This window comes from Lycium barbarum, chromosome 3 (genome assembly GCF_019175385.1).
Source record: "Lycium barbarum isolate Lr01 chromosome 3, ASM1917538v2, whole genome shotgun sequence".
Taxonomy (NCBI): domain Eukaryota; kingdom Viridiplantae; phylum Streptophyta; class Magnoliopsida; order Solanales; family Solanaceae; genus Lycium; species Lycium barbarum.
Window position 1 is genome coordinate 34,428,048 of NC_083339.1, and position 12,371 is coordinate 34,440,418.

Consider the following 12,371-nt stretch of genomic DNA (forward strand, 5'->3'; position numbering starts at 1 on the left):
AGGTAGGTGCCCGCGCGACTTTTTGATATCGGGTCATGATAAGTTGGTATTAGAGCCCTAGGTTATCCGGTCTATAAATACAAGAGCTTTGTCTAGTAGAGTCTCGTGGATCGGTACGATGAGCTTCGTACTTATCTTCGAGAGGCTATAGGACATTTAGAAACTTCACTTTTGTGCTACTTTATTTTAATTGGTATCTGGAATCATCGAATTAGTATCTGACTCTTATATCTTCTTTCACAAATGGTGAGGACCCGAGCTACGATAGCCCGAGACCAGGTGCCAGAGCCCGCGACACCGGATGACACCAGGGGACGAGAGACAGCCAGAGGACGTTGTCGAGCTAGAGGCCGTGGGGCTGCCTGTTACACCTTGGAAAATTTCGCATCGTTTGCATTATAAGTAAACTAACTTAAGCCCAAAGTTTACATGAATCCCTTACAAGGTTAAGGAGGGTATCAAATAATTTAAAGTATGTACCTTAAGGTTTCGGAGTTAAATGAATCGACGGAAGTAAGTTCGTTGAAGGTTCGAATTGGTGTCATGTTTTTGGGAATATTTCGTATTGTTTTTCTATACATTGTTTAGAATTAGCTTGAGAGGGATTTATAGGGATCCTTAAATGGTTAATGAAGGTTTACATAAGTGTCAAGAAGGTATCATAAGGATTGGAGGTCAAATGAATCGAAAAGAACGCATTTTTAGTGAAAGTTGGAATTTGTGGGCAGTTGCGGCCGCAAACTAAGTTTCTGGTGCAGCATACTGGCCGAAAACTCCCAATTTTAGGGCACCTCACTGCCTAGAACCACCCAAAGTTGAGGAGACGAGATGCGGCCGCAAGTTGCAACTTGCTAGGCCGCATCTCCATCACAAGTCAACACGGAGGGCCGGTTTTAAATCCTTTTTAAGTTCCAAAAGATCCCATTTTTCATATCCACTTTCAACACTTCTTTCCCCATATTATTAGAGTGTTCTTGAAGGTTCTCCATCATTCCACAACCTTTCACACCATTACAAGAGAAGATCAAACATCAAAACCCCAAGATAATCCATGGGAGATGATTATTCTTGCTTCTACTTACTATTGTGATAAACTTGGTCTTGAAAGGAGTTGAGTGAGGTGACGTTCTTCTATTATAAGGTATGTTCCTCATCTCATTTATATGATTGAGTTGACTTAAAAGTGGTAGAGAAGTCATAAAGCATTGAGTCGAATTTGATGGCTATGAGTTGAATTTGAAAAGGAATTTTGGATTAATTTAAGTTTAGTTTGAATGAAATATTTTGATTATGGTATTGTTGTTTGGGATTTGTTTGGGAATTTAGTGAAAGTAGATAAAATAGGAGAAGTGCTGCCCAAATTCCGCTAGCTCACAAATTACTCTAGTTTGAATTTATGAATGTTTTCAAGACTTAACTCTAGTATAAATCCTCTTGAGTGTAAATTGGCGAGCTTCGAAGGAAAAACGTTAAGTAGTTAAGGACATGAAAAGGTATGTTAAGGATAACCCTTTCCATCTTATGGCACGATCACTTCGATACGAACATATATACAAACGTCCATCATGATGACTCCATTTCTAGAAATACTAAAGCTTACAGTTCTTGATGTTCTTATGATATTATTGAAATTCTTTCATGATTATCGATCTTGTTCATTGTTGTTGATCTCATCATATGATAATTTTTCCTTCAAGGTGAGATATAGAGATGATGATGATTCCATAATGGCAACCAGAGGTTTACCGACCATACGTCACTCCGATAGAGTTATAGCCTTCATTTGGGCTCTCATGCATGCTTTATATATATATATATATATATATATATATATATATATATATATATATATATATATATATATATATATATATATATATATATATATATAGATATATGTATGTATGTATTTTTTCACACTGGGTCGCGCTATAGTCGGTCGGGCAGGCACGTAGATGTGCATACCACTGCAGTGGGCAGGTTATGATGTTACCCCGGATGCGGGATGATGATGATAACACCGAGCCTAAATGGCCGGGCAGGATACTATATATATGTATATATGAAAATATTTTTTTAAAAGCTAAGCATGCATGACATCTGCCTTAAGATGCATTCAGAGGTACATATTGATCTCTTTATCTTATGTTATTTTCATACCTTCATTATTTTGGTTATTTATGCCTTACATACTCGGTACATTATTTGTACTGACGTCCTTTTATTTATGGATGCTGCATTCATGCCCGCAAGTAAACAGGGAGACGGACCAGACCCCTAGGTTGCTTCATCAGCGATTGTACAGGAGCGCTCCATTCGTTCCGAAGCAGTGATTCAACTGGTATTCCTTTTGTGTACATATATGGGCATGGCGGGGTCCTTTCTCGTCATTATGATGTTGTACACTCCATGTACAGGCTCGTAGACAGATGCATATAGTTAGATATCCGATAAACTCATCAGTTCATCTTTTTATATATCATTTTTGGCAGCCTTGTCGGCTTGCACATATGGGCATAGTTGATGACGATCATTTTCACGTGCATATATCTCTTGGACTCATGTCTCTTACAGATTATGATAATTGTGAGTTAGCCATGTGGCCAACTTAGATATTATTATGAGATGTATGCTAGGAGGTACTCGAAAAGTTAGCTCCGGGTACCCGTCACGGCCCTCCGGTTGGGTCATGACAAAATTGGCATCAGAGTTGTTCGTCCTAGGGTGTGTCTACGAACCGTGTCTAGTTGAGTCTTGTTTAAAGGTGTGAAGCGCGCCACACTTGTAAATAGGAGGTTGCGGGGCATTTAGGAATGATTGACCTTTCTTTCTCATCTTTGATCGTACAATAGAGCCATGTTATAAGGACTCTCCTTTTTCTGATAGTGTGTTACGATTTCAGCGATGCCAGTGCACAGAAAAGCTACAGCGGCCTAGAGAGGACAGTTAATGGCAGGTAGGAGGACTGGACGGGTACCGCTTATAGATGTAGAGGAGGGCGAGTCCCAGAATGAGGTTCCATCTCGGTCTTCTCACACTTCGCCTGCTCCAGAGGAGCATAGAAGAGCCCCAGCTCTAGCTCCAGCGCCCCTAGTTCCTCCACCGGATGCCTCAGGCTAGTATATGAGGGAGGTCATTCAGTTGTTGACCCAGTTAGTATCCGCTCAATCTCAGCAAAAAGGTACCGGCCATGCTGATAAAGCTGTTAGCGCCAGAGTTCGTGATTTCATCAATTTAGACCCTCCAAAATTCTTTGGGTCACAACTAGATGAGGACCCGCAGAACTTCATAGATGGGTTGCTGAGGACACTGCGGGTAATGCATTCTTCATATGTTAAGTCGGTAGAGTTGGCCTCTTATATATTACGAGATGTGGTTGTTCATTGGTATAATAGCTGGGTGTCTTCTAGAGGGGTAAATGCACCTCCACCTGTGTGGCAGGAATTTGTAGATGCTTTTCTCTGACACTATTTTCTGCTAGAGATTCGACGGGCCATAGCTAATTGGTTCCTAGACCTTAAACAGGGGAACATGAGTGCTCGAGAGTAAAGCCTTCATTTTAATTCACTGGCCAGGTATGCTTCAGCTATGGTAGCTGATATGGGAGATCGTGTACACCGGTTTGTGAGTAGTTTAGGGCCATATTTGATTGATGATTGCTTGACGGCCTCACTATAGGAAGGTATGGATATATCTCATATTCAGGCCCACGCCTAAAATCTTGAGGAGCGACAACAGCAGCGGAGGAGTGAGCGTGAGCATGATAGGGGTTATAAGAAGAGAGCCAAATCCTCAGGTGTTGTTATAGAGTTCCGAGGGGGTCAGAGGCAGCAGTATTCTAGGCATTCAAGTCATTCAGCGGCTAGTACACCTCCGCGATTCACAGGCTAGAGATTTGATCGACCTATTCATTCTGAGCCAGGTCAGAGTTCTGAAACCTCGGGTTCTCAGTATAGGGTGATTTAGGCCAAATGAGGCCACCTTTACCACGATGTACTCAGTGTGGTAAGCTACATTCGGGACAGTGCCTCTTAGGTTTAGATGCTTGTCATGCCTGCGGTCAGACAGGCCATATGTTGTGTGACTGTCCATCAAAAGGTGGTAGAGGTATGGTTCAGACCACAGGATCAGCAGCAGGTTCTTCATCATCCATAGGCCCTCTAGGGCAGAGCTCACAGACATCAGCTGGTCGTGATAGAGGTAGAGGGGTAACGTCCAGTTCGAGCGGTCCTCAGAACCGTATATATGCATTGGCCAGTCGACAGGATCTCAAGTCTTCACCTGATGTGGTTACAGGTATATTATCAGTATCTTCTCATGATGTATATGCATTGATTGATCAAGGTTCTACATTTTCATATGTTACTCCTTATATTTCCAGTCGGTTTGGGGTGAAACCTGAGTCGATTAAACTTTTTGAGGTGTCTACACCTGTTGGTGACCCAGTGATAGCTAGACGAGTGCACAGAAATTGTGTAGTTGTAGTCTGTGATCGTTATACCATGGCTGATTTGATTGAGTTAAATATGGTAGATTTTGATGTTATTATGGGTATGGATTGGTTGGCTTCTTGTTATGCCAATGTTTATTAGAACGAAAATGGTTTGTTCTCAGTTTCCGGGAGAACCAGTTCTAGAGTGGAAAGGTAATACAACAACTACGAGAGGTAGGTTTATTTCCTATCTTAAGGAAAGAAAGACGATTGCTAAAGGTTGTATTTATCATTTAGTCCGGGTTCAAGATACAGAAGCAAAGTTGCGACTCTTCAGTCTGTTCCAGTAGTTAATGAGTTTTCGGATGTATTCCCGGACGAGCTTCCAGGCCTTCCACCAGAACGGGAGATTTTTTTTCCATTGATGTGTTACTAGATACTAAGCAAATATCTATTCCTCCTTATAGAATGGCACCTGCTGAATTGAGGGAGTTGAAGGAGCAACTGAAGAATGTGCTTAAGAAAGGCTTTATTGGTTCCTAGTTCGTCTCCGTAGGGAGCAACTATGTTGTTTCTAAGAAATAAAGATGGTTCGTTATGGATGTGTATCGACTACAGGCAGCTGAATAAGGTGACGATAAAGAACAAGTATCCACTTCCAAGGATTGATGATTTGTTTGATCAGTTGCAAAGGGCCAAATGGTTCTCAAAGATAGATTTGAGATCAGGGTACCATCAAGTGAGAGTTAGAGAGAAGGACATTCCAAAGACGGCCTTCAGAACTAGATATGGTCATTTGAGTTTCGGGTAATGTCATTCAGATTGACTAATGCTCCAGCAGTATTTATGGATTCAATGAACAGTGTATTCAGGCCTTTCCAAGATTCGTTTGTGATTGTATTTATTGATGATATCCTGGTATATTCTCGATCAGAGGCGGAGCATGCAGATCATTTACGCGCTGTTCTTAGAGTTTTTCAGGCCCGGAAGTTATATGCGAAGTTCTCTAAATGTGAGTTTTGGTTGAATTCTATGACTTTTCTAGGGCACATTATTTCAGTTGATGGTATTCGGGTGGATACCTAGAAGATTGAAGCTGTGAAGACTTGGCCGAGACCTATAATGCCTACAGAAGTTCATAGTTTTCTTGGCTTGGCAGGATATTACAGAAGATTTGTAGAAGGTTTTTCTTCTATTTCTACACCACTGACCAAGCTGACTCAGAAATTAGCTAAATTTCAGTGGACGGATGCTTGTGAGCGCAATTTTCAGGAGTTGAAGAGCAGATTGACTTCGGCCCCGGTTTTGACACTTCCAGAAAGATCGAAAGGCTATGTTATTTATTGTGATGCTTCAGGTGTTGGACTAGGCTGTGTATTGATGCAGCACGGTAAATTTATTGCTTATGCTTCAAGGCAGTTGCGGAAACACGAGCAGAACTATCCAACCCATGATATAGAGTTGGTTGCGGTAATTCATGCATTGCAGATGTGGAGGCATTATTTGTCTGGCGTTCATGTTAATATTTATACAGACCATAAGAGTCTTTAGTATATTTTCAAGCAGAAGGAGTTGAAATTGCAGCAAAGGCGATGGTTAAAACTATTGAAAGATTATAATGTTAGCATCTTATATCATCCGGGGAAGGCGAACGTCGTAGACGATGCCCTTAGCCGTAGATCCATGGGTAGCTTATGTGATGTCCAGCCAGAGAAGAGGGAGTTAGCTCATGAGCTTCAACAGTTAGCTAGTTTGGGAGTTCAATTATTGGACTCGGGCAATACGGGAGTTACTATTCAAGATTCAGCCGTTTTGTCTTTAATAGTTGAGGTGAAAGAGCGCCAATATGAGGGGATCCTATGTTAGTTCATTACAGAGATACATCTTCTCAAAAGAAAAAGTCACCATTTGAGATTTCTGCATTCGCCAGATTTTGGGGGAAACCCATTGTTCCTATTATTCTGTTCATCCAGGAGCGACGAAGATGTATCATGATATTAAGTCAATTTATTAGTGGGACATAATGAAGAAAGATATAGCAGAGTTTGTAGCCCAATGCCCTAGCTGTCAGCAGGTAAAGATCGAGCATCAAAAGCCCGGTGGATTATTGGAAGCTATTGAGATTCTGACTTGGAAATAGAAAGTAATTAATATGGATTTCATTACAGGCTTGCATCGTTCTCAGCATAAGTGTGATTCCATATGGGTAATTATGGATAGACTTACAAAATCAGCTAATTTTCTGCCTGTTAGGACTACACACTCAGCTGAAGATTATGCAAAGCTTTATATCAAGGAAATAGTACGACTCCATGGTGTGCCGATATCCATTATTAAGTCCCAACCTATAAATACAGTCACTCAGCCGCTTATACCTCCACACGCCAATGTTACTCCAGCCACCTCATTTAGTGCAATTGGCGATGACAATGTCGATGAAGATGATCGCATATGGATTGTACCTGAAGCAGATGGGTAATTGTATCAACTTTTAGTATACATGTTTTGGTGCATTTAATTTATATATCTTTGACAATTACTGTATTTTTATGTAGGTTTGATCCTCACAAGGTAGTCATTGAAGGTATTGCTAATTGCATTCGCAGTAAATTTGAGCTGGTTAGACCCTCTTAGAAGAAGTTCCCAGAATCTACTCAGCATATGTGGTTTGAAGAATTCAAGGTAAGAAAATTAATATTACTGTTGGTGTTTAAGGTTATACGACTAATCTGAATTTCATTTTGATATATATTAACTATGTTATAAAATATTGTAGAAGAAATTTAGATGGCTCCCTCACTACAATGATGTTATACATCAGAATTTTAACAAAAGGGCAGCTGCAAGGATGACCCATCTTTTTCAAGATGTTAGAAAAGATTTGACTGTGAAGCCAAATTGGATAGGGGATGCAGTATTTAAGGGGATGAAGGAGTATTGGGAATCTCCTGAATTTAAGTCAAAGTCAAAACAAAACAAAAAGAATCGAGATGCAAATGCAGGTGCCTCACTTCATACAGGTGGTTGTATACCTCATCGTGTGATTTGGAAGAGGGTGGTAATAAATAAATTCTATTTAATGTTCTCTAGTAAATACTATCATATAAATGTTAATAACATGCATATCTTCCTTTGATTACAGAAGCAAACTACTGAAAAAGAACCTTCAGTTTCGGATTTTTATTTTCGCACTCATCGCAAGGAAAAAGATAAAAGTTGGGTAAATGAGAAAGCTGAAGCTGCTTTTGTAAGAGCCCGTTTGGATTGGCTTATAAGTTGGCTTATAAGCTGTTTTCAGTTTTTTTGAGTGTTTGGCTGGCCAGCTTAAAGTCATTTTATGCTTAAAATAAGCTCAAAAAAATAATTGGACCCATTTGACTTAGTTTATCTAAAGCAGCTTATAAGCTGAAAACAGCTTATAAGCCAAAAAAAATAAGTTGGACTACCCCAACTTATTTTTTTCAGCTTATAAGCTGCAAACAGCTTTAAGCTGTAAGCCAATCCAAACGGGCTCTAAGTCTTCTTTCTATACTTTGTCTAATAGTTTTTATAGTATTTTGTATGGCTAGTTGAATTGCACATTCAGTACCATGATATTTGTATAGCCAAATGCATGTTTGTAATTATTGAATCCGAATTTGCGAATTCTAGAACTCCTAAAGTATCATGAGCAGATACTGGAATTGATTAGAGATGAACAAATTAAAGAAAGATGTATCGTCATCTTATTAGAGAAGATAGGTGAAATGGAAGAATAGTTTAAAAAAAACATAGCGCATTTTGATGAGAAGATCAGAGAAGTTTGTACAATTAGTTGAAGTAGAACGAAGTTTGTACAATTAGTTGAAGTAGAACGAAAGAAAGTTATAAACTTGAAGAGAAAGTTGAGTTGATGTTCTTGAACCATTTAGAAAATGCAAATATATGCAATAATGTGTAGAAATGTAAGAAATTTATTGCAGAAAAATGCAAAAGCTATTTGTAGTGCAACAGTGGAAGATACTAAATAAATAAAGTGCATAAAAGCAAAATAATATGTGTATAGAATGCTGAAAAGATGTGTAGATTCTAGAAAATTTTGTGTAGAACTATTGCAGGACATGTAGAATGCAGAAAATTAATTGCAGATTTTGTCAAAAATGCTGGAGAGAGGGAATTAGGCTATAACTGAATGAGATCATAAGATGCTTGTGGAAAAATATATTTGGAGCAAGACATTGAGATTAGTTGAGAATAGATGTTACATTGTGTTCTTTGATGAAGAAACAAACAACTTGTATGAAAATAGATAAGTAAAGGTAACAGTGATTAAAAGGAACTTCCGTTAGAAATGGATGGAAAATATAGCAAATGAATGTTTTTGATCAATTTTGGCAATAATAAGGAATTGTATAACACCAAAGAAACACTAATAAGAAGTGACAGAGAGCCTAGCAGATTACTTCTTAAAATCTGGTGCTTGTAAAACTAGTTAGGCTGCACATGACAATTTTTGTTTCTTCCAGATAAGTAAACCAATAATGCAGCAGGTGCCTTAACTGCATTTTGGTGCTACATTTAACATGGTTCCTTTATTAGCTTTTTGGAATAATATACATATCGAACTTTAGTAATTCCGTCAAATGAAGAAATATTAATTTTTTGAGCATAGCTGGGTGGGTAGCTAGAACCAACATGCATGATGATTCATGATTAATTAAGCAAAGAACAAATTATGTCCCACTCCTTGTGACCACCTGATCCAGGAGAGATAAGCAACCAGACAGTCCGTCAATAGCAGCAAGTTTCCTTTGTAATCGTCGAAAAGGTTGAGCTCCTAGGTGTTTCTGCTGTGTGTGGGCATGGATTGATCACCCGATCCAAGGCTAAGTAGTTATTTTCGTTGTTTATCTTCTTCTAATAGCAACTGGATTATAGATCTTAGAACTTCATTATCAGTCACCTTGGAAGCCTGAGGATTACGAATAAGCTCCCTAAGAGTGCCCATGACAATAGATTAGCCTATCAAGTAGATTCAACTATGTGTCTAGCTTTTTCCTTTAGCATCTCCTAGAGCCAAAACATTTCTACTCAGGTCAAATATTCTGATCAGATAGGAGCAATGGAAAGGAAGAAGTAGGAGTTTCCTTTATATTAAAAATTCAGCCAAAAGGTTTCAACTAAGGTCAAATATTCTCTGCTTTCACATTTGGAAAAATAAAATCATATTAAGCTAACTAGGGATCACCATCACTAACTTCTTCGTTTTTTCTTTTTTAAAAAAATAAAAAATAAAATTCCATACCCGTTCTTGTAAATTCTTTCTTCCTTCAAATCCGAATATCCTGTTGTCTCAGTATGTTACTATGGTGCCACTTCTTGTTAACTCTTTCTTACTTCTCTTTACAATGTTTAGTAGCTAATAGAATTAGACAGGGTGAGATTTTAAAAGATGGTGATAACATAACTTCTCCACAAAGGAAATCTGTCTTCTTTAGTCCAGTAAAAAATTCTAAGCAAAGGTTTCTGGGAATATGGTATGCTGATGATCCAATGAAGTCAGTCGTTTGGGTCGCGAACAGGAACAAGCCTGTCTCTGAACCAAAGGCTTAGGTCCTTTGTAGTGATGGAGTTGGGCTGTAAATGCTTGGTCCTTTGTATAGTGTAATTATTGATGCTCCAGCCACAATAATGTGTTCAAATGACAAGGACATAATTTTTTAAGTCTCATCGGCCACTACACTAAACATACCTGAGTTAAATACTATAAGGCTGTTGTTTAAGTTAGGGTAAAAGTTATGTGTAACAGTAACTACACTATTCTTAGTTACCTAATTCCATATGGTGATTGTCATTAAGACTTTTTTGACGTTCTTGTTGTTTCTACCAACCTACGTATAATGTTCTTGTTTTTTGGTAACTAACATTGTATTATTTACCAAGTAAGTTTGTACAACTCAAAGACAAGAAAAACAAGTCAATCACCACTGGAACTGGACATTCCCCAGCTTCCGGTGCACACTCTCCTCATCTACCGAGCCTCTATACCACTCATACCAGGTTTGGATAGCAATCTAATCTAGCCAACTGGCTAGTTAACTTTGGAAATAAGCTAGCTCTATAGTAAACTTCCTGAATTATCAATCGCACTATTGCCTCCCGAGATCTTTGCTTCTACTTAAAAACTCTCCCATTACGTTCAAGCCACACATGATAGACAGTAGCAGCAAGAGTGATCTTGTGTATACTTGCACCCCAGCTTCTTCCTTTGCAGTACCTCTCAGCCCATTTTACTTCTTCTTGCCATGATAAATTGGCTCTTGGGATGCCTTGCTACCTTAGTAAGCACCTCCAAATGGCCTCTGTAACATTGCACTCAAAAAATAAATGTTGGATGGTCTCATCAGCAAGTCCACATATCGAACAGATTGGATCAATGTCTATGCCCCATGAGCCAAGCCTATCTTTTGTTGTTAACCTACCATGTATAGCCAACCATAGTATGAATATCTACTTTTGCGCCCCCTGGTTATTACAAATGATTTTCCTCCATGATACCTTCGGGAAGTTGCCCTGCAACCTTTGATACACTGCTTTGATAGAGTATTTTGTCATATGAATCAGTTCATCTTGTGTTATCCCAGCAGCTGCTAAGTGTGTTCTTGTTGTTACTAACATTATTATATATTTCCATTAGCTCAGAACTGTGACAGCTCGCTATCTTTTTTTTGTTAATGGTTCTCTGTTGCATTTGCTTTCAAGTTTAAACAAATAATTAATGCTTTTTTGTACAGAATAAATTTGAAAAAAGAAAGAAGAATTATTAGCTACTCAAAGTGCATCAGTTGATGGAGACACTAATTCAGCTAGCCAACCATCTCCATTAAGTGACATGGATATTTGGGCGCTATCAGTTGGTGGAAAGAAAAAAGGAAGAGTTGCAGGTCTTGGCTCCTTAGGTCGATCTGTAAAAGTTCCTAGGCAATCAACATCTGCAACGCCGGACGAAGTTGATGAGATTAGATCTCAAGTTCATACTTTAAATTCCGAGCTATATAATCGATCGGAAGAAACTCAATGTGAAAATGAAGAGATGAGATGCCAAAACAAGAAGATGAAGAAAGAGTTAGGTGACACAAATAAGAAACTAGAAGCATTGATGAAGCATGTGCGTTTCTCGGAATCATCTTCAAATGCACAACCATCATCTTCGGAGGACAATCAAGATTCTGAGAGTGCTAATGATGATAATGCTGATTCTGATAAGTCCGATGGAGATGAGTACCACTATGATCAGAATTGAGATATTTGATAGTAATATTATTTAGCATTATAGTTGAAAGTGTTTTTTTTTTTTTTTTTTTTTTTGGGGGGGGGGGGGGGGGGGGGGGGGAGATTTTAATGCAACAACTTCAAATGCACTCTCTCGTTGATGACAGTTGCAATGACTTCTATATTTTGAATGAAAATGACTATGATTAGAATAACAATTTTTATGATTTTATAAGTATATATTTCTTTGTTATGATTACGTATTTTAGATTTATGAGTCATGGTTCTTAAAAAGGAATAATTTGGATAATTAAAATCATTTATCATTGAAAATGTACAAATTACTAGCGAATTTTCATGCGGAACATGCTGAATAACATCAATTTTATATGGGAATTTACCTGCAAAATTAAATTACATGGAAAATTTTCTACAAATATTACATTGGGATTTTTGTGCGGAAAAATTTTCCTAGGTATTTTCGTGGGAATTTAGAATACCTTTTTTCAGTTAACTAGGAACTTTATATGGGGATTTTACCTGGGAATTTTTATGGGGATATGCTTGCGAAGTTTTCATTTGATTCATACGGATTTTCTTGCAGAATTGTCCTATAAATATCCCTAGGAAATTCAGCAAGAAAATCCCTATGAATACTTGCAGAATCTTTCCCATGAAAATCTCCAAA

The 12,371-nt window shown here is 38.3% G+C and overlaps 1 long non-coding RNA gene across 1 annotated transcript; it reads left to right on the forward strand.

Annotated features, from left to right (window-relative positions):
- The first annotated feature begins 6,769 nt into the window (after positions 1-6,769).
- On the forward strand, positions 6,770-7,948 carry LOC132633844 (uncharacterized). Its single transcript, XR_009579865.1, has 3 exons — positions 6,770-6,907; positions 6,988-7,114; positions 7,209-7,948. It is a non-coding gene; the product is annotated as an uncharacterized LOC132633844 (long non-coding RNA).
- Positions 7,949-12,371: the final 4,423 nt, after the last annotated feature.